The following is a 23,454-nucleotide window of genomic DNA, read 5'->3' as shown; positions in this document are numbered from 1 at the left end:
GCCTGACTTGGAGAATTTTGAGCATTACCTTTGCTAGTGTGTGAGATGACTGCAATTGTGCGGTAGTTTGAACATTCTTTGGCATTGCTTTTCTTTGGGATTGGAATGAAAACTGACCTTTTCCAGTCCTATGGTCACTGCTGAGTTTTCCAAATTTGCTGAGATATTGAATGGAGCACTTAATAGCATTATCTTTTAGGATCTGAAATAGCTCAACTGGAATTCCATCACTTCCACTAGCTTTGTTCGTAGTGATGCTTCCTAAGGCCCACTTGACTTCACATTCCAGGATGTCGGCTCTAGGCAAGTGATCACTCCATCCATCGTTGTTATCTGGGTCATTAAGATCTTTTTTGTCTAGTTCTTTTGTGTATTCTTGCCACCTCTTAGTATCTTCTGCTTCTATTAGGTTCATACTGTTTCTGTCCTTTATTGTGTGCATCTTTGCATGAAATGTTCCTTTGGTATCTCTAATTTTCTTGAAGAGATCTCTAGTTTTTCCCATTCTATTGTTTTCTTCTGTTTGCACTGTTCACTTAGGAAGGCCTTCTTATCTCTCCTTGCTGTTCTTTGGAACTGTGCATTCAGATGCGCAAAATGATTGTCTAAGGAAGTCTTACAAATAGCTGAGAAAAGAAGAAAAGCAAAAGGCAAAGGAGAAAAGGAAAGATATACCCATCTGAATGCAGAGTTATTTATAATCAAATTATCCATGAGAACATGCATGCATGCTAAGTCATTTCAGTCATGTCCAACTCTTTGCGACTCCATGGACTATTCCCCACCAGGCTCCTCTATCCATAGGATTCTCCAGGCAATACTGGAGTCAGCTGCCATGCCCTTCTCCAGGGGATCTTCCCAACCATCTCTTGCCTTTCTTGCACTGGAAGGCAGGTTATTGCTAATGCCACCTCGGAAGCTTAATTTAACTATACAAACCTATTTTTAAAAATACTCTGATAGTACTTGCTATTTAAATAAACCCAATAGTAAGTAGTTTTGTAAATTTAATAATGTACAAATATATCTTGTCTATAATTTGATCTTTATTTTCAAAAAGTTCAGACAATGGGAAAGTGAATGTATAGGGTACCCATGTCCATCCCCATACCTAGATTTAGAATGGACATATCACCATCTTTAGAGTGTGCGTTTTCCTGGATGCCTGAAGGCTGGTGTAAACATTAAGGGCACTTCATGCATTCCTGAAGCTCAGGTGCCTTCTCCTCCATAACCATGGTGCCAGTATTACACCTAAGAACAGTAATAGCAATGCCACAATCTAACCTGATCATCAGTTCATAATCAAATTTCTCCAGTCATCCCAAGATTATCTTTTGTTATTCCTTTCTATTTGGTGATTTTTTGTTTTTGAACCAGAATTCAATCTCAGGTCTAATATTGCATTTAGGTGTTCTGTTTTGTGTCGTCTCTTATTCGAGAACAGTCCCTAGCTTGAGGTTATTTTGAAATACAAACATTGAGGAAGACTGTGATGAGTAGGAAACTGTGCTGGCTTTTCTTCTGATTAGCATACATTTCTCTTGTAAGAGTTTCTCTCTCATATATCATGGTTCTCAGTTTCTCCAATGAGAAGATGTAGAAGTGGCTTACAGTTGAATTTTAATTTTAAAAAGCCCCCATAAGAATATCTGGGCTTCCCTGGTGGCTCAGATAGTAAAGAATCTGCCTACAATACAGGAGACTTGGGTTCAATCCGTGGGTTGGGAAAATCCCCTGGAGGAGGGCACGGCAACCCACTCCAGTATTCTTGCCTGGAGAATCCCCATGGACAGAGTACCCTATCAGGCTACATTCTTTGGGGTCACAGAGTCAGACACAGCTGAGAGACTTTCACTTCACTAACTTCTTCAAAACATCTGTTAGTTATTCATAATTATCCATGAGTTACACATAATAAAGGGCTTCCCTGGTGGGTCAGATGGTAAAGAATCTGCCTGCCAATGCAGGAGACACTGATTCGATCCCTGGTTGGGGAAGATCCCCTGGAGGAGGGCATGGCAACCCACTCCAGTATTCTTACATGGAATCCCCATGGACGGAGGAGCCTGGTGGGCTACAGTTCATGGGGTCGCAAAGATTTGGACATGACTGAGCAACTAAGCACAATTTTGCTCAAATGTGTATTACTTAAAAGCAAATTGAAAATTCAGGGTGACCAAATGGTTGAAAGAAAAAGAAGTATTATTTGTCACTAGGTGCTTTGTACATTTTTTTTAATGATTCAAACACTGTATTGTATTAATGATGAAATTATGAGTTTAAAGTTGTCACAAGAGTGACAACTTATAATTATGTAAGCTTACAAATAGTAGATTAGGGGCCTGTTTTATTCATATTACAATAATATTAAGAAGTTCCCTCATGACCAGTTTCATCCTGCAAAGCTGATAGGTTATCATCCATACTTTATAGTCAGGTCTGGTGAAGAAGGGCGTCTGGGGTCATCAGCAGTCATGTGAGTGATGATTCACTCAAGAACCATCAGGTGAGCTTCCCTGTGGCTCAGGGACAAAGAATCCATCTGCCAATGCAGGAAACATGGGTTCCAATCCTGATCCAGGAAGCTTCCACATGCCGAGGAACAACTAAGCCCTTGTGCCACAACTATTGAGCCTCTGCTCTAGAGCCCATGCTGTGCAACAAGAGAAGTCACTGCAGTGAGAAGTCCTCACAGCGCAACTAGAAAGCAGACCCCACTCGCAACTAGAGAAGAGCTCATGCTGCAACGAAGACCCAGCACAGCCAAAAATAAGTAAAATTTTTTAAAAAGAACCATCAATTGAAGTTCAGATGAAGGAGGACCATATAATTTATCCTCAGTGTTCATGCAGTTTTGCAGAGAGAAGGCTTTTTAGTAATGACATTGAACAACAGATGTAAATCAGGTTATCTACTGGGTAAACTGGGACATTCAAAGCTAGCTCATCAGTAAGACACTGGCAGGTAACCCACAGGATCATCTAAGTCTGAATTAGCTGACCCTGTTATTAAAATACCCTTGCCAATATGGTTATAAACAAATACCTCCTAATTCACCTTATATATACATTAGGATGATTCTCATGTGGAGTACAGATTTAGCTGAAGATGCGGTGAACATTGGACAGGTAGAGCAGGAGACACACAGGACGGATGTCTTGTCAAGACACTGTTTAAATGTTACCTTTTCTACATCTCTGTCCACATCATTCTAGATGTATAGCCCTTCTTATATCACAAGAAAAAGTACAGTATATATTTATCCTCCAAGTGAAGTATATAACCATCATTCAAATGCTGCTGCTGCTGCTAAGTTGCTTCAGTTGTGTCCAACTCTGTGTGACCCCATAGATGGCAGCCCACCAGGCTGCCCCATCCCTGGGATTCTCCAGGCAAGAACACTAGAGTGGGTTGCCATTTCTTTCTCCAATGCATGAAAGTGAAAAGTGAAAGTGAAGTCACTCAGTTGTGTCCGATTCTTCACGACCCCATGGACTGCAGCCTACCAGGCTCCTCCGTTCATGGGGTTTTCCAGGCAAGAGTACTAGAGTGGAGTGCCATTGCCTTCTCCCATTCAAATGCTAGTACTTCCCAATTTTATACGTTAAGTAGGCTTCTCTGGTGGCTCAGACGGCAAAGAATTCACCTGCAATACAGGAGACCTGGGTTTGATTCCTGGGTTGGGAAGATCCCCTGGAGAACAGAATGGCAACCCACTCCAGCCATGGACAGAGGAGCCTGGCTGGCTATAGTCCATGGGGTTGCAAAGAGTTGGACACAACTGAGTGACTAACACACACACACACACACACACACACAGAATAATCTTTCCTGGTTGGGCAGTTGGCTCAGCCATCATGCCCCTACCACACAGAGCTTCACTGGAAACTGTCTTCTAACTGTAAACACCCAGTTATCTATTGGGGCTTCCCTGGTGGCTCAAACAGTAAAGAATCCACCTGCAATGTTCAAGACCCAGGTTCGATGCCTGGGTCAGGAAGATCCCCTGGAACAAGGAAATGACAACCCACTTCAGTATTCTTGCCTAGAGAATCCCATGGACAGAAAAGCCTGGCGGGCTACAGTCCACAGATTGCAAAGAATTGAACATGACTTAGCAACTAACACACACATGTCTATTTCTTAATTGTTCACTTAATATTTATGCCTCTCCTGTTTCCACAATTACTGTAGATACTTTGAAGTAAACAAGTACAGCTGCACTAAAACCCAGACCTGGAGAGTCCAGAGTGAGTATATGCAGTATATATACTAGGTGTGGCTGAGCCATGGTACTGGGTGCTTCTCAGAGACACTTCTGGGACCCCAGCAAAGTACAGAACTCAGGAAAAAGACACTGGCTAGTCTGGCAAAAAAGGAATGTTGTTTCTGGTATTCACTTTTAAAAATAGATACTTTAAAAAGGTCACTGCACAGCAGAATGTATGATGTCCTCAGAAGCTCCTTTATACAAGAGACAGCAGTGTACCATGTGGACACAGACGCTTCAGAACATCAGCGAGTAGTTTCAACAGCACAGAAGGTCTCCTGCTTTTAACTTTTCAAGTATTTGAAAATGTGTCTGAATTAAAGGCCTTGTAGTGAAAAGTGAAACCACAAGTGAGTGTTTCATGTATGTGGAGTAGACTATTGCTGCCAAAAGCTGTGAATTCCATGTAATGTAAATAATAGTCAGATTCCGCCCACCCCCTTTTCTAGGCCATTTTTGTCTTTACAGTTTTCCTGTAATTTCTAGTCAACCTCATGAGTGACATGTGAAGTACTCTACAGCTTTTCAGAATATTTAAGGATATAAAGTATGTACTCTCCATTTATGGAATCAGAGATTGGAGTCTACTCACATAATGTATAATACACCTGCCCTGCAGCCTCCCTTTCCAAGCATTACCCTCCCTTCTGCTCCTCTTCCCAATTCATGGGGGTGCACACATGCTCAGAGAGCTGCCACTCTACCAACTCTTTATAACTTTTTAAATTAATTTATTTTAATTGAAGGACAATTACTTTACAGTATTGTGGTGGTTTTTGCCATACATTGATATGAATCCTGAACCCCCTCCTTCCCTACCCTATCCCTCTGGCTTGTCCCAGAGCCCCAGCGTTGAATGCCCTGCTTCATGCACTGAATTTGCACTGGTCATCTATTTACATATTTTACATGTTTCAATGCTATTCTCTCAAATCGTCCCACTCTTGCTTTCTCCCACAGAGTCCAAAAGTCTGTTCTTTACATCTTTGACTCTTTTGCTGCCTTGCATATAGGATCATCGTTACCATCTTCCTAAATTCCATATATGTTAATATACAGTATCTGTGTTGTCTTTCTAACTTACTTCACTCTGTATAATAGGCTCCAGTTTCATCCACCTCATTAGAACTGACTCAAATGCATTCTTTTTTATAGCTGAGTAATATTCCATTGTGTTTATGTACCACAACTTCATTATCCATTCATCTGCCGATGGACACCTAGGTTGCTTCCATGTCCTAGCTCTATGTAATATATATATATAAAGGCACATGCAGATGCTAAGGCACTGATCTCTCTGGAAGTGACAGTCTCAGGAATACAAGAGTCTTTGGGCCTCACCTCACCTGTTCAACACTATTCTGTCTCTGCCTAAACTCTTCTGTGAGGTTTGCTGGCTCAGTAGACAGCTGCTCTGTATCCAGAGCATTGAATTTTATTAGGAAGCAGCGTAGCTCTCTGCTGTCTCTGCCCTCAGCCTCTAGTTTTTAGCAAAGTATTTCCTCAGTGATCATATGCCATCTTTTCTATAAACCAAGTCCTACTTTTTGTATACACATTAGGTTGCTGCCCAGAGCTGAAAATAGAAAATGAAACCAGACCCAGAATCACCCCCACCTAAAAAAGTGACTTTTTGATGCAGATTCTAGATGCTGTTCTTGTGTTCTTGGCACACGGCTGATTCATAAGGAACCTGCTAAAGTCCCTAGATTTTTTTTTTTTTTCAGATAAACAATTAAACCAGGGAAATATGAAATCTCTAAACTTTGGCAAAACTCATTTTAATGACTGCATCGAGTATATTTAGCATAAATGAATTTTAAAGTGTTATTTCTCTTAGAGACAAAGGTTTTTTTTCTTAATTATGGTGTAGATCCTACTACGGTGAGGGCAGCTAACCCTTAAACCACTGGGGAGTGAGCTGCATAAGCCCATTTATAGGTGGGTGTTTTCACTTACTAAGTCCACAAGACTGCGCTGTCCACACTCAGCTGAATCACAGATACAGAGCTGACTGTGACATATATCTTCAACAGTGTTTGATTTAGTTCAGATTTCAAGAAGGTGAATGACTGTGGAAAAACACAACAGATTTTTAAGGTTCTTGATTTAAATTGACACTGCTTTCCACACAGGTTCACCAGTGTAACCAACAGCTATTTCACTAGTACATGGTAAATTTATTTGGAAAAGATGGACTTTTTCCCCTATTTCTGATAACTCAATTCTATAATTTATGTCCCTCACTTTTATTAAGAACAGTTTTAGAAACTTTATTTGAAGAGGCTTTTTGGTGAAAATGTGTAGAGCAACTAAAGAGAAACTCTAAGAAGAGGTCAAATGTTTAAAAAACTGAGGTAGGTTTGTGAGGCTGTTTTTGTTTTGCTCATGTGTTTTTGCATGGGAGCTCATTTCAGTTACTGTTAAAGCAGTTCCACATGTGACCATCTGCCTGGTTGCTGTACAGGCAGCCTGAGCAGGGCTGCAGCGCCAAGAGGCGTGGGTGTGTGCTGCCACACAGCATCCTCAGCAAGAATCTCACTTGGCTTCGCAGCTCCAGGCCAAGTTTGAGCACCTTAAAAGAGTCCACCAAGAGGAGAAGCTGAGGCTGGAAGAGAAGAGAAGACTTCTGGAAGAAGAAATCATGGCTTTCTCCAAGAAGAAAGCTACCTCTGAGATATACCAGAACCAGACCTTTATGACCCCAGGCAGTAACCTGAGGAAGGACAAAGACCGCAAGAAGTAAGCCCTTCCCCTGGTCTGACCCCTCCAGCCTCAGTGCCCCCTCTTCACGGCTCTTTGCCCTGTCTCCTTATTCCCCTCTGTCTCCTGCACTGAAACAAAAAGCTCCTTGAGAGCAGAGCCCTGGTCCTTCCCGGTATGCGGATTCCCCAGCAGCTAGAAGGGCACCTGCCACGTGTCTAGTGCTCTGTGCACATCTGAGTGAATGTTTGAATGAATGTGTGAGTGAACCACAACACAATTTGCCACAACGTGTGAGGGTCTGTGACCTGAGGGCACTGTCCACTCCAGGACATGTCCAATAACTACTGACCTCTTGTCAGTTCTGTCGACTTTCATGCCTGACAGAAGCTATATACTTTGCTGGGGAAATTAGAGACATAAGATAACACTTGATAAAAAATTAATTCTTAGGTTTACTTCTTTTAAACAAATTCCGCTAATGATTTTGTGAGAATTTTTATTTTAATAAGGGAACCGAGCTATCGATTGGAACTCCTGTGCTTTGATGTCAGAGCTTGTGAAACGATTGGTGGACGTAAAGATGCAGAGGAAGGTAGAGAGGGACCCCGTGCGCCAGGGCGGCCTTGATAACAGGTGGAGGATGGCGCCAAGGCTTGTAGGTCTGGGGTATGTGTTTAAATCAGTGTAACCAAAGTCTTAGAAAATAAGGTGGTTTTCCCTCCTTTGTATTTTTTTAATGTATTTCTTCCCCTTGAATGTCCTCCTCACTTTGCCTGTTTGCACGCTCTGCTGAGCATCCAGCCCGCCTTGTGGCAGCTCAGATTCTCCTGGGCCTCACAAGGCAGTCCTTGGGTTTCTTTTATCACCATATTGTATTTCAAACCGGTATTATCAGAATTGTTTATAAGTCACCTTCAAAAAGTTAGGAAAATATAACATTGCCTGTGATAGCTTTCCACTTTTGAACTATGGAGTGTTAAATCCACAGGGTTTGGAGTGGATTTAATTGGCCTGTGGACATTAGGTTTGTGGGAAGAAGGAATTCTCATGTATAATCTTTTAACATAAGCTCTTCCAGGCAGTGGATCTGTTTTGTTGGCTGATGTATCCACCCTCAGTTCCTAGAACAGTGCCTGATACCAAAAAGGCATGCCATTATTTGTAGAAAAAATGAATACACTGAATTTAAAAAAATAAACCACCCTATTATCTGTGGGGGGCTGGTTCCAGGAAGACACCAAAATCCACTGCTGCTCAAGTCCCTCATATCAAATGCATAGTTTTTGCACAGAACCTATACACATTCTCCTGTACATGTTAAATCATTTCCAGGTTTTTTCTAACACCTAATTCAATGCGAACAGAATATAAGTGCTAGGGAGATACATGCCAGCAAGTGGCACATTCAAGTTTGGTTTTTTGGAACTTTCTGGAATTTTTTTCCCAAATACTTTCGATCCTCAGTCAGGTGTGGAACCTTCAGATCCAGAGGGCCAACTGTTTACATATAATGTATGACTTCTTTTCAGTGTGTCTTGAATTATAAAGCTAAGGGGCCTTTCACCTTCTCATCATCTCGACTTAGTCCAGTTTTACTAGACTTGGACTCCCCCACTTCATTCCATGCTTGAAAAACCTTTATAGTCACCTTGTGAAAATAAGGTATGGGCTGCTGTTCGCAAAATCAGGGCCAAGCCCACAGTTTAAGAGCTCAGAAAAATATACCCTCAAGAAATGTTGGTGTTTTTCTTTTCCAGAGTCTCACAGCTAGATATCCTATCATATACTAGATGTGTATCTGTAAAAACTTTGTAAAAGAAGTGATTTTTATTTCCTATATAGTTTTCTATTGTACCAAACAAAAGGTTTTTTTTCTCTTTCCAGCTCCAATTTTATGTAAAACAAAGGTTCCAGATCACAGAAGGTCATCACAAGCAAAAGCTATTAAAATGTTAGAAGTATGCTTTGATTTTCTTGCTGTTTTTATTTGATGTATCATTTATGCTGTACTACTTATTCTTTATCTGGCAAATGGCCACAGTTACTGCCATTTATGGGAAAATACTTTTAAGTATGAGGTCAATATATAAGCCAGACTGGATGGTATTACTTATTCACTGTTAGTAGTTTAAGATAAGTTTGTGACGAATTGAGATAATTTCCCCTGATGCCCACTGTCTGTCACTATACTGTGACAAGAGTGTCTGTTGGTGGCTTTGAAAATACAGGACTCATATATATTAGGCTCTGATTGCATATATATTCCAAGATGAATCTTTTGTGTACATACCAAAGGTATGTAAAGGTAATCTTTGGGGAATATGTTTTAAAATGTATTATGTACCTGAAACTCCAGCAGCTCAAAACTTTTAAAGTTTTGATACAATTATCCAGTTGGAAACATGATCCTAAGCTTCTGTATCAGATTACATAATATGTGCATCAGCATTGTGGTCCATATGTTGTGATATGTTTAAGAGCAGAAACACTCAGGTAAATAAGCCCTTTTCTAGTGATAAGTAACTTTAGAACTGGGTGTCCTCACACTGTGTGCATCAGTCTGTATTACATAATTGTTTAAAACTGTCTTCCAGGGTAAATAAAGTTAAATCATCTTACTAAAAATATTTAAGAAAATAGCTATGAACATCTAATATTAAAGATAAAAATGTAGGTAATTCATATTGTAAAGGATATTTGAATTCAGTGCCTTAGCATTTGAAGAACAATTTAATGGCTTCTAACTTTTTCTTAACGTTCATTAAGTTTTCACTTTTTGTACCTGAATATTCTAAATGAAACTGATATTTACTCTTGACAAATAAAATGTATCTACATATTTACTAAACTGTATTTAAGTCACTTTAACTTTTCTTTTTGTATATTGATCTTAAACACTTTATCAGAACTATGTTTGAGTTATTTTAAAACAGAGGTGGATGATCAGTACTTCTCAGACAACAGAGTATTTTACATGGCAGATGTCAGATTCTGAGCAGTGTATTTTTCACAAATTTCTGTTTAAGTTGCAAAAGAAACCTTTCCTTTTGTAGCACAGCTTATCCGGACCAACACTTTAAATTCCATTTTTAATCTAAAGTTCACAAATGTCTCTTAGCCCTTTAGAACTTTAGTAACATAAGTTATAAGTATCACAGAAAAAGCTCTGCACTTTCTTCTCAGGATCAGTAATGCCCAGCCTCTGGAAGGTGGGAGCAGGAGAGCCGGTGAGTCCTCGCAGCCAGGTAGCCTGGCCTCCCGAGCCCGGCCAGTGCTGCAGCGCTGAGCCTTAGCCCAGGAGCGACGCGGCAAGCTCAGTGACCTGACGCGAGTGGGTGTTGTTTGTAGCCTATGATATCAAACTGTGTATAAACAGCTATCCTGAACCATAATAAAGTTACTTTTAAGTGCCACAGTGGTTGTTGGCATGTTACAAAAAGTTATTCAAGTTCCTAGTTGAAAAGATCATGGACATCTACCTCAGACCCTGAGCTGAACAGAAGGGCTGGCGCCTGTGCTGCTGGTGACTCTGCTGTGAAGGAGGCTCACCACGTGTGCATGCCCACAGTGCGAGTCCTGTATCTGCTTCATGTATCTGTGACTCCATGTAAAATTCTACTTTAGAAGAGCTGCATGGCAAAGAAAAAATACTGTTTAAACAACTACAGTACAGGCAGACCTCAGAGACAGTGCAGGCTCAGATCCAGACCACCCATCCAATATAGTCAGTATTGAAATAAAGTAAGTCACATGAACTGTTTTTGGAGTGCATACAAAAGCTATGTTTTCACTGTGCAGTGTTTTTGTGAAGTGTGCAATAGCTTATATCTAAGAAAACCATTACACATACCTTAGTTAATACTCAGTTGCTAAAAAATGCTAACCATCCCGAGCCCTCAGCAAGCTGTGGTAGTAACATTAAGATCTCTGATCACAGATCACCATAACAAATGTAATAATGAAAAAGTTTGAAACACTATGAGAATTACCAAAATGTGACAGACACACAAAGTGAGCAAATGCTGTGGGAAAAATGGCGCCGACACACCTGCTTGACAAAGGGCTGCCACATGCCTTCAGTGTGTAAAGAACACACACCTGCACAATACAGTGAGGTCTGCCTGGATGAAGCTCAGCTTCTCAAAAAGCGTATTAGTTCTCCAAGGTTACAGAGTGAGGTATTATCCACTGATGCTTGAAGCAATAAATTTCAGGGAATAAAATAAAGCTAGACCTGTTTTATTATTTTTATTATAAAGCATTTGAAACATAATTGTCTTTGACTGCCAACCACTAACCTTCATACCAAGGACTGAATTTTTAAGTTCTTTCACACACATTCTGATTCCAGGTTCTAAGCATTATGTGGAAGATTACTACCCCCATCTGGAAGATGAACTGTTTTAAGTCCTGTTTTCCTATTTGGATAGGAAATGGGGGCACAAACCGATGAGGTCCCTGTGGAGCAGCCTCTCTCAGAAAGGCTCCTGCCCAGGAAGCACAAGAAAGCACCGAGGTGACTGGCCTTGAAGGACTGAAGCAGCTTCAGATGTAGGAGGGGAAGAAGGTGACCTGGGTACAGGGAAGCCTGGGCACCTGGGGAAGCAGCTTGGTGTGAACAGAGGATCAGGGAAACCTGGGGGGCAGGATGTGAGTGAGGGTGGGGGTTTAGAGGGAGGCAGGGAAAAAACAAGGAGTTCATAAACCTAACCCATTGAGCAGGAGGAGTCACGGAGAGGTCTGACTCATGCAGTCAGATACTCATTCCAGAGTAGAGGGAAGGGTGTAATAAGGGATGAGCCAGACCATGGGCAGGAAAACTCAGACTGAAGCCCATGCCAGTAGTTCCTACCACAGCATGCACAGGAGAATAACCAGGTAGTGTTTAAATAACACTGAGGCAGAAAGGAATATATAGTAAAAAAAAAAAAAAAAAAAAGTGGCATGGATCAACCTAAATGAATAATGGCTGTGTAAAACCCTGAAAATGTCCTCTGGAGCTAGAAATACAGAGGGAACTAAAGTTCAAGACTTCAGTGGCATGCCAGTTGGGAGTGGAATGAATGGAGTAGGAGGGCCTTGTGTTAACTGGGAGCAGGCAGAGATCCCCGTACACCGTAACCATAACTGAGAGGCAGGAAGAGCACATAAGTGTGGGGACAAAGTGCCTTTCCAGCCAGCAAAAGGAAAACTAGCCTGATAAATGATAACCCAGAAGGAAACTAAATAAAACAGATATGACAGTCAAAAAGCATTTAGTAATATGGTAGATTTAGGCCCAAACCAGTAATCACAATAAATTTTCTTAGGCAAAAGTGTTTTAAAATCTGCTATGTCACTTTACAAGAAAGCATTAAATTTTTCTGTCCTGACAGGTAAAGGTACATTATGTGCATTCAACCAAAAGCTGCTGTGCAGCTGTGCTATGCCGTTCTTAATTACTCAGTTGTGTCTGACTGTGACCCCATGGACTATAGCCCGCTGGGCTCCTCTGGCCACGGGGATCCTCCAGGCAAGAATACTGGAGTGGGTTGCCAGGCCCTCCTTGCTGTTCAGCTATGTTCTCTATAGAAGGCATCACTTCTATAGGATGAAGACAGCCTTGCTGGGGGGCAACCTGGCCTCAGGGGCAGGAAGAAACCAACAGCTGGTGCAGGCACCTCAGGTCTGCAGTGTGTGGGGATGATGTGGCTACAGAAGTCTGTAAAACTCATGCAACTACACACCTTAACAACCTTAATAATGAAGCCTAATAAAAACATTTTGAGAAAGGACAAAATAATCTAATCTCGTATATAAGCAAAGATACAAAAATCCTAAACAGGTTACTAACAAACTAAATCCAGAAAAATGTATTTAAAAAGACAGTTCCTCATATCCAGGAATGCAATGATGTTTTAACAGGAGGAAATTAACCAGTGTAACTCAAAGCATGAACATTAAAAATCATGTCATCCCTCTAGAATCAGAAAATATTGTTAAAATATAGCATCTTCAATATTTTTAAAAAAGATAAGATTCTTAGAACACTGAATAGAAGGAAACGTCCTCAATTTGATAAAGGGGGCCCACAAACAGCAACCCAGAGCAGGCATCACACTTTAAGGCTGGAGGCAAGGAAGAGTGGCAAGACCATCCCTTCTGTTAAACACATCACCGGAGCCAGCAGTCACCTCTGGAGGCAAAAAATTAAGATGACTTCAGTTCTCACAGGTTGACACGGCTCTGTCTGCAGCAAGTCCACCAGAAGCAGTGGTCAGAGCACTGGGGTCAGGAGTCCACAGGGTCACGGACACAGATGCCCACCTGATGCCTGACTGTGGCTGGCCACTGGGCAGGCTTGGTGCCTGACACTATGTTCTCACTAAGCAGAGTCTCAGCTCTTGAAGCTGAGTCCTCAGCTCTGTTCCGCCTACTTTGTATGGCCTCGACAACTGCCCTTCATTAACTGGTTTGTGCTCAGGTTCTGCTTCCCCAGGCCTGTCCAACTGTGGTTCGAAGTCAAGGTCCTCCACAAGGCCAACCAACTTGCTCTCAGGTGCCTGTACATGGCCTGTGCCTCTGTGAGGGAATCCCAAGCAGTCTTTGCTTCAATTCCTGCCTCTGTGGAAACTGTCACTTGTGTGGGCAGAGTCATCACAGGCTGGGGTCGCCCACCACAGAGCCGCGTGGTCCCAGACCTTCAGTTCTCCTGTCCGGGCTCCCAGGGAAGAGCCGACCAAACAAGTAAACCACCCCAGGGCACAGCCCACTGCACGGCCCCTCATGGCTTACTACAGTTGCTCCTTCTGAGGCCTCCCACTCCCAGTAGCTCTCGAGACTCGGGCTTCTATTTGAACTTTGGGAAGCAGGCAGGCTGGGCTGCTACCCCACCAGACAGATCAGCAAAGAGGGTGAAGTGAGGTCCAGGGAAGAGAGACCTGCACTCATGGAGGTGGAACAGGAGTCAGAGTCTGGTCTGACCTGTCTCCCCCTGTGATGGTGGCCATGCCGGGCAAAGGAAACCTGGCACTTCTGAGTCTTTCCAAGCGAACAGTGAAGCTTTCTGTCCACAATACCTGTCTCTGAACGTCTTATGCATCAACACAGGCTGCTGCACAGAAAGAATGCCTCCAGGAAGCAGTGAACTGAGGGTCACGTTCCTGGGCATCAGGAAATAGCTTATCAAGCCCCTTATGTCAGAGAACAGGAGCGGAAGGCAAACAGCCTCTGAATCAAAGCCAGGGCCTGCCCCAGATTTCATTTTTACTCCCCTTTCCCTATTTCCCTGTGGATTTGTTGACTACAGTGTTTAAGATGTTACTCCACACGGGAAAAATACTAGCTTTAAAAAGAGACGTGTACACCTGTGCTAGATTCATGTTGATGTATGGCAAACCAATACAATATTGTAAAGTAATTACCCTCCAATTAAATAAATTTAAATTTAAAAAAAATAAAAGAAAAAGATGCTTGCAAAGAAGAAATACAGATGGCTAATAAACATGAAAAGATGCTCAACATCACTCATTATTACAGAAAGGCAAATCAAAACTACCACGAGGTATCATCTCATGCTGGTCAGAATGGCCACCATCCAAAAGTCTATAAACAATAAATGTGGAAGAGGGTGTGGAGAAAAGGGCACCTTCTTACACTGTTGGTGAGAATGCAAACTGGTACAGCCACTATGAGTAACAGAGTGGAGATTCCTTAAAAAACTGGAAATGGAACTGCCATATGAGCCAGCAATCGAACTGCTGGGCATACACATCAAGGAAACCAGAATTGAAAGAGACACGTGTACCCCAATGTTCATCACAGCACTATTTACAACATCTAGGACATGAAACAGAGAAGGCAATGGCACCCCACTCCAGTACTCTTGCCTGGAAAATCCCATGGACGGAGGAGCCTGGTGGGCTGCAGTCCATGAGGTCACAAAGAGTCGGACACGACTGAGCGACTTCACTTTCACTTTTCACTTTCATGCACTGGAGAAAGAAATGGCAACCCACTCTAGTGTTCTTGCCTGGAGAATCCCAGGGACGGGGGAACCTGGTGGGCTGCCGTCTATGGGGTCGGACACGACTGAAGTGACTTAGCAGCAGGACATGAAAGCAACCTAGACGTCCATCAGCAGACAAATGGATAAGGAAGCTGTGGCATATATACGCAATGAAATATTACTCAGCTATAATAAAAGAATGCATTTGAGTCAGTTCTAATGAGGTGGATGAAACTGGAGCTTATTACATACAGCGAAAGTAAGTCAGAAATAGAAACATTAATACAATATATTAAACATATATATGGAATTTAGAAAGATGGTAATGACGACACTATATGCAAGGCAGCAAAACAGAAACAGATGTAAAGAACAGACTTTTAGACTATGTCAGAGAAGGCAAGGGTAGGATGATTTGAGAGAATGGCACTGAAACATATATTACTGTATGTAAAATAGGTGGCCAGTGCAAGTTCAATGCATGAAGCAGGGCACCCAAAGCTGGTGCTCTGGGACAACCCAGAGAGATGGAATGGGGCGGGAGGGGGGTTCAGGATGGGGGTACACATGTCAATGTATGGCAAAACCCACCACAATATTGTAAAATAAAGAGACTCCAATTAAAATAAATTAACTAATTTAAAAAAAAAGATGCTTGAAGAAGGAAACATCTTCAACACTCCAAGGAGTCTGAATGGTGGTGTTACCAAGCTCATGCTCATCCTGCTCTCAATACAACGGGTCAATAAATCAAGAGACGAGTTGTTGGGACAAGGAGTAGTGACTTTATCTGGAAAGCCAGCACACTGAGAAGACTTGTGCCCCAAAGAACCATCTTGCCTGAGTTAGAATGCAGGCCCCTTTTATACCAAAGGGGAGGGAGTAAAGTCAGACACTTCTAGATTCCCATCAGCCTCCAGAGGGAACATGTGAATTTCATCCTCCTACAGTCACTCACAGGTAGGCCTGGTCAGGAGGGTTCCTGGAAGGTATTTTAGCTTACTGCTCATTACCTGGGAGGTGGGGTTCCCAGAGATGGGCCATTATGTAGAATTTAGGCTTATAGTGAACATCCCTTTAATGACTAACATAGAATACAAGTTAATTCTATTAAGAGGTTTTTCCCTATTACTAGAGAAACTAGGTTAAGAATAAACAAAGATCTCATCGAGAACAATGCCAACCAACAGACAATACCTTTTCAAATGCTAAATGAAAAAAGAACCTAGAATCCCATGCCAGTAGAAATATCTTTCAAAAATATAGGCAAAAGAGAGACATTAAGACAAGCAACAGCTGAAAAATTTCACCACTAACACACCTGGATGACATGAAATGTTAAAGGGGGTGATTCAGGCAGAGGGAAAATGACACCTAAAGGAAATTCAGATTTATACAAAGTAACTGGAAATGGTAAATATGTAACTTAAAATCTTTTTTTCTAGTTTAAAAAGTGCTTTGATATCATACTACTATGTATAAAATAGATAACCAACATGGACCTACCACAAAGCACAAGGAACTATACTCAATATTTTGTAATATAAAGAAAAAGAATCTAAAAAAAACAGATATAATTTTATCTCTGAATCACTTTGCTGTACACCTAAAACACACACAATACTGTAAACCAACTATATACTTCAATATAAAAATCTTTTAAACTGCTTTAAGATAATCAATTGTTTAAAGCAAAACCAAAACAGACTATGGGCTTTTGTGACACACACAGAAGAAAAACACATGAAAACAGCAGCCTGGAGACTGAGGGCAGAATTGGCATATTTGAATAATAAAAATGCACAAAACAAGTGAAGAGGCATAATATGTATCTTTAACACCAGAATGACTTAATTATCAATGATAACTAAATATACATATTGTAAACCCAAAGCAATCACAAAATTTTAAAACAGAAGTATGCCTGGAGTCAAAAAGGAAATAAAATTCCTTTTTATTTTAGGAAAACAGAAAAATAACAAATCCAAAGCAGTCAGGGAAAGAGGGAGAAAAAAGAAATAACGAACAGATGAAAACTAGCAAGACTGTAGATTTAAATCTGATTACATTGTTGTGACCAGTCAGAACACTCCAATGTTAACAGGCAGAGACTGTCAGGTTGGATTTTAGAAGTAAAATACAGTTATACACTGTCTACTAAAACACTACTTTAAATATGAAGACAGAGTAAAAGGATGGAAAAATATATCTCCCGAAAACACGAATGAGACAAAAACTAAAATGGCAGCATAACCCAAGGGGTTAGTCGCTCAGTAGTGTCCAGCTCTTTGTAACCCCTGGACTGTAGCTCGCCAGGCTCCTCTGTCCAAGGAATTCTCCAGTCAAGAATACTGCTGTAGATTACCGTTTTCTCCTCCAGGGAGCTTCCCATCCCGGAGATTGAACCCAGGTCTCCTGCATTGCAGCCAGATTCTTTATCCTCTGAGCTACCAGGGGGGAGCATAACCAAGACAAAGTCAATTCAGAACAAGGACCTGCATAGGGATAAAGGGGTCATTCTGAATGATAATGGGGCTGATTTACCAGGAGAATCTATCAACCATGTGTGTTTGCACCTAATAACTAAGTAAAAGTACATGATGAAAAAACTGATAGAACTTGAGACCTGCAGATACCACAGACGTTAAAAGAATAAACCCACCCTGTGACAGGAAATGCCAACAAGGTTCTCTCGGTAAATGATACAACAAAAATCTACAAAGCTCAAGAAGACTTAAACAACACTATCAATCAGTTTGATCTAATGGACATTTAGAGGTCACTCCAAACCCCAGGAGAGGACACACATTCTCTTCAAGAGCACACAGCACATTCACACAGAACATTTTTTACCATAAGATCAGCCTCAGTGAATAAACCTAAGAGGGCTGAAATTGTGTAAAGTATGTTCTCTGACCACAAAGGAATTAAACTAGCTATCAGTAATGGAAGGAATACCCGGGAAAATACTAAATATTCAGAAATTAAATAATACACTTCAAAAAAACCTACAGCTCAAAAAGAGGCAAATTTACAAAATATTTTTAACTTAATAAACACAAAACACACACAAGAAAATCATGCAATGCAGCTGAAGCATGTGACTGTGTTTGATGCAGGGTCTGTAAAAAGGTCAGTCAGTCAGTCACTGAGATGTGTCCAACTCTGCAACTCCATGGACTGCAGCACACCAGGCTTCCCTGTCCATCACCAACTTCCGGAGCTTGCTCAGACTCATGTCCATCAAGTCAGTGATGCTATTCAACCATCTCATCCTCTGTCATCCCTTTCTCCTCCTGCCTTCCATCTTTCCCAGCCTCAGGGTCTTTATCAATGAGTCAGTTCTTCGCATCAGGTGGCCAAAGTATTGGAGTTTCAGCTTCAGCCATCAGTCCTTCCAATGAATATTCAGGACTGATTTCCTTTAGGATGGACTGGTTGGATCTCCTTGCAGTCCAAGGGATTCTCAAGACTCAAGAGTCTTCTCCAACGCCACAATTCAAAAGCATCAATTCTTCAGCACTCAGCTTTCTTTATGGTCCAACTCTCACATCCATACATGACTACTGGAAAAACTATAGCTTTGACTAGACGGAACTTTGTTGGTAATGTCTCTATAAAGTGGTAAATCAGGTAAATGAGGTCATATGGGTAGCCTCTAATCCAACAGGAAGAGATCGAGACACAGGCGCCCTGAGGGAGCCACGTGAGGACCCAAGGAGGGGATGGTGGTCTACACCAAGGAGAGAGGCCTCAAGAGGAACCAGCCCTGTTGACACCTTGATATCAGACCTTCAGCCTCCAGAGTTGCAGGAAATTAAACTTATAGTGTTTAGGCCCCATTTGTGGTCCTCTGTGATGGCAGCCCTCACTCACTAAAGGGCCCCTTCTCCCAAGAATCATTCTGTGATGCCCATGTTCCAATATCCTGTGTTTTGTCTGGTTTTCTAGCTATGTTAGGTGGCAGGGTAAATCCAATTCTGTTTTTCCATTATGTCCATAAGCAAAAGTCAGAACTGGCTTTTGGTCACTCAGAAACATCTGCTCAATCTATGATCCATTCATAGAATGTCAGATTAGAAAGCAATCTGGTGAAGACTGGTGTCCTCCCAAAAATAAGTCCACAGGTTTACAAGGAAAAGGTTGACTATTATAATAAGAGCCTCCGTGTGACAATGGCTTAAATAGACAGTGTTTCCTTCTCTCTCCTGTGGGCAGGCTGTCCACCGAAGCTTTGACTGGTCAGAGCCCCCACCTCCTCCTCCTCTTCCTCCATCCTGTAGAGTTTGCTCCTGTCTTCATGGCCAGAGACTGAAGTCAACACATCCACACCCCAGCTCTCAGAAAGATGGGAAGGAGGAGGGCATCCCCATTCAGGATCAGGCCTGGCTGCAGGGCAGTCTGGAAAATGCATTTAGGGGCCATCCTGCCCTCAGAGGAAGGAGGTAAAGCCACTGTCTATCAGGTGAGGCTTTTCTATCAAGAGAGAGAGGATAAGAAGCCCTTTCACTGAGACGCAGGAGTGAATTAACCTCCATGGAACCCGGTTTTCCTGCAGATCACGGCAGCTGTAGCTGGGCTTCCATTATACCTCAGGCTGGTCAAGAATCCGCCCACAATGTGGGAGACCTGGGTTTGATCCCTGGATTGGGAAGATCCCCTGGAGAAGGGAAAGGCTACCCAATCCAGTATTCCAGCCTAGAGAATTCCAAGGACTGCACAGTCTATGGAGTCACAGAGTTGGACACAACTGAACAACTTTCACTTTCATGACAGCTGTGTGGCTTAGGAGGCAGGAGCCCCAAGACCGTGAAGTGGCCACTTAGGGACATCCCGTGACAGTGGTCCTTAGACTAAGTAAAAGGAGAAATGAGCAGATCGGATACACTGGGCCCAAAACAAAATGTTGAGGCTTTCTGGGAGCATAGCCTCAGCTGAGTATGATGGACAGGACTGAGTGTAGTCGCTGAAGGGTTTGACCAAACTTTGTGATTTCAATTCTGGATACATTTCTGGGTCTAAACATTCTGAAAAGACCCTCAAGGAATTTAAGAATAGCAGGCCCTAGCCCACCGATGGCTTGTTAGCTGTTATAGAAACAAAGTATAGAAGCTCCTGTTTGTCTGGGAGACCCAGAGGGCAGTGGATTGTGGGGGCTTCCACTACTGTTTCAAGAAAAGCCCTTCTTTCATCTGGTTTGTATACTAGGTTTCCAGATAAGATTTCATTTGAACAAAGAGTTCTGGGGATTTGAGGATATAAAGTTTAAAACAATTTTTACAATTTTACCTGGTTGATGCAACCTGACCTTTTCTATTAATAAACGATTAATTCCAACACCTGGAAATCACCTGGTCTGAAACTGAGGGAAGCCTGCCTGCCTTTCCAGTCCTGCCTAGCCAACCTGGGAGTCCTCTCCCACTCCTGATTCCTGAAGGCAGCTGTGTGGCCACGAACCCTTCCCCAGACCCCACCACTGTACCTGCTTTCAGCTAGACTTTTGGGGGTGGGAGGCCCTCTCCCTGAACTCACCTTGGCAGTTTGGGACTTACTTATGTCATGTCCTGCTTATGGAGAACCCAGTCATGCTGGTTGGTCAAACACAATAAACCACACATTTCTGGAAATACAGTTCTACAATCACTTGAATTGTGCATGAATCTCTTCCTTTGAGGAATGCGTGTCGGTGATTCTGCCGTCTTGTTATATCTACATGTGTGGCCAAGCTTTAAGCAATTGATAGATGTGGTATTTAATGCCTTGACGCCTTCATCTGAATTATAGAATACTCAACTGGGCAGAGCCCTGTGGTATGTCACTAGACCTCCCTGCGGATTGACAGTGGGCCCCACAGAAGATTGTGAAGCATTTGATCAGAACTGTAGGTCCTGGGCTTCTCTGGGGGCTCAGTGGTAAAGAATCCGCCTGCCAATGCAGGAGACGCAGGCTCCATCCCTGCTCCGTGAAAATCCCACAAGCTGAGAACAACTAAGGCCGCCTGCAGAGACCACGCTCAGGAACAAGAGAAACCACCACACCGCAACTAGAGAGCAGTCAGTCCCCGCTCCCGGCGACTAGAGAAAATCCATGCAAGCAACGAAGTCCTATCACAACCAAAAATACATAAATTACTTAAGAAATAAATAAATAAAGAGTAGGTCCTTTGATGAGTTCGCTGAAAAAACATAACTCTGTGATGGGGCAGGCGAGCAGCTGCGAGGTCATTCCCAGTATGATTTACGTTTATTGGAAGGAATGATGCTAAAGCTGAAACTCCAGTGCTTTGGCCACCTCAAGCGAAGAGTTGACTCTTTGGAAAAGACTCTGATGCTGGGAGGGATTGGGGGCAGGAGGAGAAGGGGACGACAGCGGATGAGATGGCTGGATGGCATCACTGACTCGATAGACGTGAATCTGAGTGAACTCCGGGAGTTGGAGATGGACAGGGAGATGTGGCGTGCTGCGATTCATGGGTCGCAAGAGTCGGACACGACTGAGCGACTGAACTGAACTGAGGGCTCTGACGCACATTTAAGATGCGTATTAAAGGGCTGAGTTCAGAGGGACGTACTGGACGTGCCACAGTGTGGGTAACTTGGTGGTGTTGCAGGGCCTGCCCCTTCTTCCCGTGATCAGTCAGCGTTCAGGCCACAGAGCTGCCCTACGACGCCCCGAGGGCGGCCGCCAAACACGATCCAGCATGGAGGGTTGAAGGCCTCAGCGTCTGAAACAAGCGTCAGGACAGCGTCTACGACCGTACACAGAGCGCACCCGCACCCAGGCCGAGCCCGCAGGGCGGCCCAGCTCTGCTGTCCAGGGTCCACACGCCCGGCCAGGAGAGAAGGTCCGGCCGAGTTGGGGTGAGGAATAGGCGGAGGTGTGGCGGAGGGGCCGCGGGCAGCCGGAGGCGCTGGTTCCCCCTCCCTCCTCCGGGGCCTGCCCCGCACCGCCCCGTTTCCTCCCCTCCCCCTCCTCCGCCTGCTCAGAGGCTGCCTCCCGCGCCGCGCCTCAGCCCAGGCGTCTCCGCCGGGTGAGCGCGGACTCAGGATCCCTCTCAGTGGCCCCGAGAGGCAGCAGCGGCTCAGCTTCTGACTTTCACTCAAAACGGGTCATTGGCAGCAAAAAGACACAGATGTGTATCACGGACTTTTGGACTCAGAGGGAGAGGGAGAGGGTGGGATGATTTGGGAGAATGGCATTGTAACATGTATACTATCATGCAAGAATCGAATCGCCAGTCTGTGTCCGACGCAGGATGCAGCATGCTTGGGGCTGGTGCACGGGGATGACCCAGAGAGATGTTATGGGGAGGGAGGTGGGAGGGGGGTTCATGTTTGGGAACGCATGTACACCCGTGGTGGATTCATGTCAATGTATGGCAAAACCAATACAGTATTGTAAAGTAAAATTTTAAAAAATGCAAAAAACGAAAAACAAAACAAAACGGGTCATTGGACTTTTACACTGAAAATTAAGTTTTAAAAAAGCCAGTTACTTAAGTGGTTACAGAAAACAGCATGCCCTGAGAGACCTCCAGACACGGCCCGCCCACCGCCCGGTCGCGCTCCCCGCGTCCTTAACCTTCTCGTGTGAAACACGGCACGAACGAAGCACAGCCGTGTGCCCGTCACTGTCTCACACACACACACACACACACACACACACACTCACTCACTCACTCCCCACGCCTCCCGTTTCTTACAAGAACGCGCGCCATCCACTCCTCGTCTGCCTCTTCAACCAGCTAACGAGAACCGCTGTAAACTTACCTCCCGGGCGGACACAGCTGCCGAGCCTCGAGTGCGAAACCCGTGCGTAAGCCCGAGCGTCGACATGCCGTGCGTGGGCCCCGTGCGTGAACGTACTGTGGACGTGTGTCCCGAGCGTCGACGTACCGTGCGTGGGCCCCGTGCGTGAACGTACTGTGGACGTGTGTCCCGAGCGTCGACGTACCGTGCGTGGGCCCCGTGCGTGGGCCCCGTGCGTGGACGTACCGTGGACGTGTGTCCAGTGCTCCTGGGACACGGGCGCGCCGAGTCCCCTTCCCGAGCCACACCTGCGTCCCTGCGACCAAGCAGCATCCGCCTGGGATCCCCGTATTGCGTGGACCCCGTTTTTCTGATTCCGAGGGCGGCTGCACGTCTTCTCTTAAGGGGCCGTTGGTGTTTCTTTTTGGAAACCGTCACGGCAAGAGCTGCTTAATTTTCTTATTTAGAGAAAAGGGCAGTGAGGTGCCAAAAAGCCGAGAACCTGAGGTGCCTGGCACGGGAGAGAGTCATTCTGCGAACTACAGAGCGGGCAGGGCTGTCTCCCAGCTGGCCTGCGGCTTCACCCAGGGCGTGGGGTCCCTAGGAAGGATCCTCGTCCCCACCCCCAGGTTGAGCCCCGGGGCAAGAGGCAGAGCCCGTCGTTCCGCCCCTCCCCACCCCCCAAGTCCCCGCTCGTCGCCTTCCTAGGGATCTGCGCTCTTTCCTTGATCCGTGTTCAG

General features: G+C 43.9%; 1 long non-coding RNA gene across 4 annotated transcripts in view; it reads right to left on the bottom strand.

The window, feature by feature from the left end:
- LOC105606430 (uncharacterized) overlaps window positions 1-22,768 on the bottom strand; it is a 48,145-nt gene extending 25,377 nt beyond the window's left edge. For 2 of the 4 annotated variants that reach the window (XR_009599826.1, XR_009599828.1), the window contains exon 1: window positions 6,233-22,768. This is a non-coding gene — a long non-coding RNA (uncharacterized LOC105606430). The remainder of the gene's footprint in view (window positions 1-6,232) is intronic. The other 2 variants (XR_009599827.1, XR_006059192.2) reach the window with 1 other exon arrangement.
- Between the last annotated feature and the right edge of the window lie 686 nt (window positions 22,769-23,454).

Source organism: Ovis aries, chromosome 3, assembly GCF_016772045.2.
Source record: "Ovis aries strain OAR_USU_Benz2616 breed Rambouillet chromosome 3, ARS-UI_Ramb_v3.0, whole genome shotgun sequence".
Lineage (NCBI taxonomy): Eukaryota > Metazoa > Chordata > Mammalia > Artiodactyla > Bovidae > Ovis > Ovis aries.
Note: the sequence above shows the minus strand (reverse complement) of the source record. Positions and strands in the feature narration are given on the sequence as shown.